The sequence below is a fragment of the Oncorhynchus keta genome, chromosome 15 (genome assembly GCF_023373465.1).
Source record: "Oncorhynchus keta strain PuntledgeMale-10-30-2019 chromosome 15, Oket_V2, whole genome shotgun sequence".
Taxonomy (NCBI): Eukaryota; Metazoa; Chordata; class Actinopteri; order Salmoniformes; family Salmonidae; genus Oncorhynchus; species Oncorhynchus keta.
In genome coordinates this window covers 39,824,102-39,831,778 of record NC_068435.1, presented here as the reverse complement: position 1 = coordinate 39,831,778, position 7,677 = coordinate 39,824,102, and the positions used below count along the sequence as shown (strand labels likewise).

The following is a 7,677-nucleotide window of genomic DNA, read 5'->3' as shown; positions in this document are numbered from 1 at the left end:
TCCACACAGGTTTGGTTCCTGAGTTAATTAAGCAATTGATCATCATGCTTAGGGGTCATTTATTTCCAGTTGCCCATTATTTTGGCTCCATGAAGAGATCTCTGTGACTTTAAAAGAGGGAGCAGAGGGGGTTTAAAGAGTGTGTCTGTGAATGTCTCAATCTGGAGACAGCGTTTTCCACCACCATCAGCAAAATTCCAAATGATGGAATTTCTTCCGGAAGACTGGTGTCACATCCCTCCAATAGCGTTCCAGACACTTAAAGAATCAATGACGAGACACATTGAAGCTGTTCTGGTGGCTCATGGGGGCCTGTATATATTCATCCACTCAAAAAACTACCAAAAGTTAATTGAATTTGCAATGTGTTATCACTATGCTTTCAATCATCTAAAAGCGCAATTAAATTTAATTGGAAAAACAATGTACTGCTTGGATAGTTCCATCTGAGCCACTGGCTTAATCCCGTTCTCTAACCTGTATTTTTGGTTGAGTCGGAGTCTTGAATTCAACATATAATTTGTTAACTTGTTGACAAGTTAATAGGCTATTTATTGTATTTCAAAAGTGATATTGGATTGTGTTTGGTCATCAACGCAACCAAATATCAACATTTGAAGGAGGCTCATCTTCTGCTTGTATAGTTCCACCTCTGCCAGGGGCTTTAAATCCAGTTTGTCTAAAAATGTATAATTGATATGTTGGATTCAAGTCTCCATCTCAACCAAAAATCGAACTTAAAGAATAAGACTAAATCAAATTGAACTTTAAATGCACTTTTTAAATGACATTTGATTTAGTCCTATTCTTTAACTTCAATTTTTGGTAAAGATGGAGATGTGAATCCAACATATGATTTGCTTCAGAAGAGGAGGATGAGGCTCCCTCCCAGAATGGATTTACATTGATCTGGTTTGGCAGTCAGGGAGACCAAAGGGTAACTGTAGATAGATATATACTCTAGCAGGAGGTGCTGACCAACCTATTGTTTTTTTCTGATCGTGGAGATAACGTTCAAGACCTGACGCTGTTTTAAAGGTACAAATGCAACATATTTAATATAAGGTTTGTCTATGTTGAAATTTGGTGACCATGATTACATAATCATGTGGTTGAAATTTCACCCCCTAAACAACAGTTGACTTATTTCAAAATCCAATGTATCTTCGATGTAGATTCCACATCACAGTACATATTTGAAAATGTCTAAACCCGTCCACTTTCCAACGGGGCTATACATTTGTGCTATACAACGAGTAGCCTCGTTTCGCTGCCAAAAATAAAATGAAACCACATCACGTTGACAAATTATGATGAAACAATGATGAAACCTAAATATTCTGATATAACTTTTTATTTTGTAGAAAGATAAGCTTGAAATGGTGATGGTCTAATCGATTTAACAAACTATAAAGACATATCTAAGTTTAGCTTTTAAAGTGAACCATCAAATGAGTGCTTATTTCTGGTTGCTCATCAAAGTTGGCCGGCTAAATCATTGACTCTGCTTTGTATTATGTCCCTCAGATAGTCAACAACATCTGGACTCCACATCTGTTGCAGGATGTTAAAGGTGCAGTACCACAGATCATGTGTATGTGACTACCTACTTATCTACTGTATCAACCAGCATGTCAGTCTAAACTAAAGGCTGATTGTTTTTTTCGAAAATAATTTCATCAAGAATGCATGTGCACTGAATATCCACTAGAGGGCAATGGTGTTTCAAAACAGGCTTTTGACTTATGATGACACATTGCATCGACAGGTTGGGACAAAACATTGAAAATGGGCCAGAGACCCAAAAACAGAAGTGATTCAGAGACGTGAGGAAGTAGTTCTCTAAGTATAGCTCTCCTTATCCGAGTAGGATTGTACAACATAATAATGCAGCTATGAAATTATGCCATGATCCATTTAACCCCTCCCCTTGTCCCTTGTAGAGAACTGCAGCAGCATGTTTTCCACCATTCTACCCAAATGCCCCATATCGGGTTACACCTGAAAAACATACCCTTTGTTTACCCCATGCCTGAAAGATCCAAGTATCTTCATTGCTTTTATGTAGATTTACAATTATACATACCTTGCAAGTCAAAGGTTTAGACTCCTACTCATGTTTCTTTATTTGGACTATTTTCTACATTGTAGAATAATAGTGAAAACATCAAAATGATTGAAATAACACATATGGAATCATGTAGTAACCAAAAAAAGTGCTAAACAAATCTAAATATATTTTATATTTAAGATTCTTCAAAATAGCCACCCTTTGTGTTGATGACAGCTTTGCACACTCTTCGCATTCTCTCAACCAGCTTCACCCGGAATGCTTTTACAACAGTCTTGAAGGAGTTCCCATGCATGCTGAGCCCTCGTTGGCTACTTTTCCTTCACTCTGCTTTTCAACTCATTCCAAACCATCTCAATTGGGTTGAGGTTGGGGATTTGTAGAGGCCAGGTCATCTGATGTAGCACTCCATCACTCTCCTTCTTGGCCAAATACCCGTAAACAGCCTGGGGGTGTGTTTTGGGTCAGTGACCTGTTGAAAAACAATGATAGTCCCACTGAGAGCAAACCAGATGGGATGGTGTATCGCTGCAGAATGCTGTGGTAACCATGCTGGTTAAGTGTGCCTAAAATTCTCAATAAATCACAGAAAGTGTCACCAGCAAAGCACCCCCACACCATCACACTTCCTCCTCCTTGCATCACGGTGGGAACCAAACATGCAGAGATCATCACTTCACCGACTTGTCTCACAAAGACAAGGTGGTTGGAATCAAAAATCTTGAATTTGGACTCATCAGACCAAAGGACAGATTTCCACCGGCCTAATGTCCATTACTCGTGTTTCTTGGCCCAAGCAAGTCTCTTCTCATTATTGGTGTCCTTTAGTAGTGGTTTCTTTGCAGCAATTCAACCATGAAGGCCTGATTCATGCAGTCTCCTCTGAGCAATTGATGTTGAGATGTGTCTGTTACTTGAACTCTGTGAAGCATTTATTTGGGCTGAAATCTGAGGCTGGTAACTCTAATGAACTTATCCTCTGCAGCAGAGGTAACTCTGGGTCTTCCTTTCCTGTGGTGGTCCTCATGAGAGCCAGTTTCATCATAGCACTTGATGGTTTTCGCGACTGCCTTGAACATTCAAAGTTCTTGAAATTTTCCGCATTGACTGACCTTCATATTTTAAAGTAATGATGGACTGTTGTTTCTCTAACCTTCTTTCCATAATAAGGACCATTTTTTTAAAACCAAATAATGCTATCTTCTGTATACCACCCACTACCTTTTCACAACACAACTGATTGGCTCAAATGCATTAAGAAGGAAATAAATTACACACATTAGCTTTTATCAAGGCACACCTGTTAGTTGAAATCCATTCCAGGTGACTACCTCATGAAGCTGGTTGAGAAAATGCCAAGAGTGTGCAAAGCTGTCATCAAGGCAAAGGGTGGCTACTTTGAAGAATCTCAAATCTCAAATATATTTTGATTTGTTTAACACTTTTTTGGTTACTACATGATTCCATATATGTTATTTCATAGTTTTGATTTCTTCATTACTATTCTACAATGTAGAAAATATATATTTTTATTTTTTTATAATAATACAAAAAAAAATTGAATAAAGTAGGTGTGTCCTAACTTTTGACTGGTACTGTATATAAAATACAATTAATATGATAGGATATAACACAACTATGTTATTGACCAGAGTGGGATTGTAAATCAAGTAAATTGTTGTTTTTCATCCAATTAAACTTTAAAACTCTTTGTCAGCATTCAGCAATAAGGAAAGTTACTGAAGTATGTCTGATTTATACTTTACTAGTCTCCCAACTCATGCGCATACGTGACGACTCAATGAATAATCATTAGGCCTAGATTACTATTAGGCAATATCCTGTACACGATTACTCAATCGGTGTTGACAACAAAGTTTCAAGGGTTTTTGTGAAAAAGTGGACAACGTCAGGGGAGTGTTTGCAAACAAAGACCAGCCACGTGGAGGACAAAGGTACGTTGGGAAGTGCTGTTTCTGATTCCACAACTGAAATACACTACCCATAAGCACCAATATTTCTAATCGACTAGGTCGGCATATCCCGAGGATGTGACATGTATCTCCGTGTGATGTTTACACTTTGCTACAGTTCTTTGTCTCGAGCATAATAAATCATTATGTCTGGGGCATAGATACATTTATTTTTTTGTATAAGAAACATTGCCATCATACCATTTTTGGATCAAGAATTTTCGGATCAACATTTTCAGAACTTTTTTCTTGTTTTTTTCCAGCACTCGAAATAGACGAGGCGGCTCATACGAAAACTCCAGGATAAGGTAAAGTCTTTAGTCCTAACGTACTGTAAAAATAGTATTTAATACCCTACGTGTATTTCAATACGTTCTCGTATTCAATTGTGGCACTGGATAGTCGTATCCTGTTTAAGTGAATTTGGTGTGCCTTTGTTGAGCTAAGCATAATTAAGCACCGTTCAAGGTTGACGAGAAGAGGTCATCGACAATAAAAACAAAAGCTACCAGATAGGCTAATGTATAATTTATGAGATTATAATGCCTGCCATAAAGAGAACTCACGGGGTTTGTACTTTTTTGCAGTTGTTATTGTGCATATGGCTACATGCATTTTATTAAAAACGATTTAACATTCACGTTCCATTAATTGCTGCATCAATATTGACATTTAATCATTATAATGGTCGATTCCACGATGCATAATATGTCAATCCAGATCAGAATTTAATCTGCTCAAAGATTTTGTGATTTGCTTGTTTATTGCGCGTAATTATACCGAGGCTATATGACCATTCCCAATTTAGAATTCGCCTATAAACGAATCTCTCAAAAAAGACACATGACAAGATAGACATTCGGTCACTCTGGCTAGATAAGTGATAGCTGCATAGAACACTTTGTTGGCGTCTTTATGGCCAGGGCCTGGCATTTTTTGGGGGGGGCTCTCAATGTATTATTGAGAGTCAGAATAGTAGAATTCATCAGGTGCAACTTCGATATTTGGTTGTGCATCAGCAATTTTTCCCTTGTGTCAGTCACTGACAGCCACTCAATTAGCCATTTCAGCTAACAATTTTTAGATTGGTAGTTAGTCCAGCCAGCAATCAATCTAAACTTGTAGTAATCATGGCCAAATACGGACTGGACACCCAAGGCACATGCCCAGGGTCCCTGATCTTCAGGGGGCCCCATTGATTTTGGTAGTCATTCTCACTCAGATATCATATTAACATGGCATAAGTCATGGCCAAATGTGTAGAATTTCAGGAAATTAGCTTTAAAACTGCACAAATGTATCTTCGCAGCATGGCAAAATGTGTAGAATTGCAGGAAATGTACTTTAAAACTCATGTTTCTCTCCGAAGTCAAGAGGGGGTCCACTAAAATGTTTTGTTTGCGAGGTGCCTCCCCCCAACCAAATCCCGCTTAGGACCCCCAAAAGGCTAGAGCCACTGGCAAAACCTGACTCTCTTTGTGTTGCTTGATTAGAAGGAGGTGCTACGGACAATGATAAGCACACGCTAACAGGTTCCGCTTGTGCGTCTGGCTGTGTGTGCCAGGTTAAATATAGCCTGGAGGGAGAATGGCCTAATTTATCAGTAAAGCCAGACGCATTCGCTTTATGAACGACCTCTGTCCAGTAGGTGCTCACGGAGGGACAGGGCACATGCTGGTGCCTCCAAGACAATGCAAGCAAATGTCAACTTCTTTATCTTTACGAGAAAGCAGTTGCTATGAAGGATTCCATTTTTAGAAGTAATTAAACGTGTATGGTTTGAGATCGTCAGCATAGGATAGCCCACGCCTGTGGGTGTGTGTGTGCGTGCCTTCCTGTGTCCCTGTTTCACTTTTACCATCTTACCAAAGTCAGAAAACATTAGACAAAATGTGTGAGTTGATGAACAGACATGGTATACTTTATACCCGTTGAATATCCCTCCGCCTTGCCACTCTGTGGAGGTGAACAAAAGATACTTCAGAAGAGGAGGACGAGGCTCCCTCCCAGAATGGATTGACATTGATCTGGTTTGGCAGTCAGTCTTTCCGTTCGGCCCACGCAGTGAAAAGACTGTAGGCCCGGTTTTAACCGGCTTCGCAGATAGCTAGCCCACTGTTGAAAACATGATGACGTGATGCCTGTCTTTCCTTCACCTGGTTTCTTTCACAACAAACGCAATTGACATTTGGGGTGGGCCCCGCTACCGTTGCACAACAACCTCTCTCTCTCTATAGTCTCTGTGATTATGGCCTTGTCAACTGTTGCACTGTGCCCCCGGGGCACAATTTAGCTGTTACTCTCTCGCGGGAATTCCACTAATGGTCAGTATGTAGACAAACGTAGCTGCTGCTCATGTTGGTATCTGTACTGATGGCGCAATAGCCATGACAGGGAGACACAGTGGAGTGGTAACACACGTGCAAGCAGTTGCTCCCTACGCCACTTGGGTACACTGCAGCATCTACCTAGAGGCTCTTGGGTACACTGCAGCATCTACCTAGAGGCTCTTGGGTACACTGCAGCATCCACCGAGAGGCTCTCGCTGTCAAGTGAATGCCTGACAGCTTGAAAGATGTTTTGGACACTACCTTAGAAATGGTTGACTTTGTTAAGGCAAGGTTCCTAAACTCTCGTGTATTTTCTGCACTATGCACTGATATGGGCTGCAACCATGTAACGCTTTTATAACATACAGAAATGCGCTTTTTATCAAGGGGAAAAGTATTGACACTCTTTTTAAAATAGAGAGACGAGCTTAAAGTTTTCTTTACTGACCATAATTTTCACTTGTCTGACCGCTTGCATGATGACTAGTTTCTCACACAACTGGTCTATCTGGGTGATGTTTTTCTCGCCTGAATGATCCGAATCTAGGATTACAGGGACTCTCCTCAACTACATTCAATGTGGACGGGACAAAATTGAGGCTATGATTAAGAAGTTGGAGTTCTTCTCTGCCTGCATTAATAAGGACAACACACAGGTCTTTCCATCATTGATGATTTTTGTGTGTGCAAATGAACTCAAGTTTACAGACAATGTCAAATGTGATATAGAGAAGCACCTGAGTGAGTTGGGTGTGCAATCCCGGATGACACAAACAACTTGATCCATTATCCCTTCCATGCCCTGCCTCCAGTCCACTTACCGATATCTGAACAAGAGAGCCTCATCGAAATTGCAACAAGCGGTTCTGTGAAAATGTAATTTAATCAGAAGCCACTGCCAGATTTCTGGATTGGGCTGCGCTCAGAGTGTCCTGCTTTGGCAAATCGTGCTGTTAAGACACTGATGCAACCATGTGCCTATGTGAGAGTGGATCCTCGTCCCTCACTAGCATGAAAACTAAATACAGGCACAGACTGTGTGTGGGAAATGATTTAAGACTGAGACTCTCTCCAATACAACCCAACATTGCAGAGTTATATGCATCCTTTCAAGAACACCTGTGGTGAGTTATTCACCATTTTCAATGAACAAATACGGTTTTATATGTAAGATGGCTAAATAAAGAGCAAAATTATTGATTATTATTATTTTATTATTTGTGCCCTGGTCACTTCTTATGAGCCGGGTTGTGACAAACTCACACTCGTTCTTATGTTTAATACATTTATTGTATAGTGTGTG

At 40.0% G+C, this 7,677-nt stretch overlaps 1 protein-coding gene across 2 annotated transcripts in view; it reads left to right on the top strand.

Moving 5' to 3' along the window:
• Nucleotides 1-3,912: 3,912 nt before the first annotated feature.
• The window catches only part of LOC118395244 (kelch-like protein 24), a 67,069-nt gene continuing 63,304 nt past the window's right edge, over nt 3,913-7,677 (top strand). The window contains exons 1-2 of one of the 2 annotated variants that reach the window (XM_052464014.1): nt 3,913-4,026; nt 4,308-4,352. The gene's annotated coding sequence lies outside the window, so the exon portion shown is untranslated. The other variant, XM_052464013.1, reaches the window with a different exon arrangement.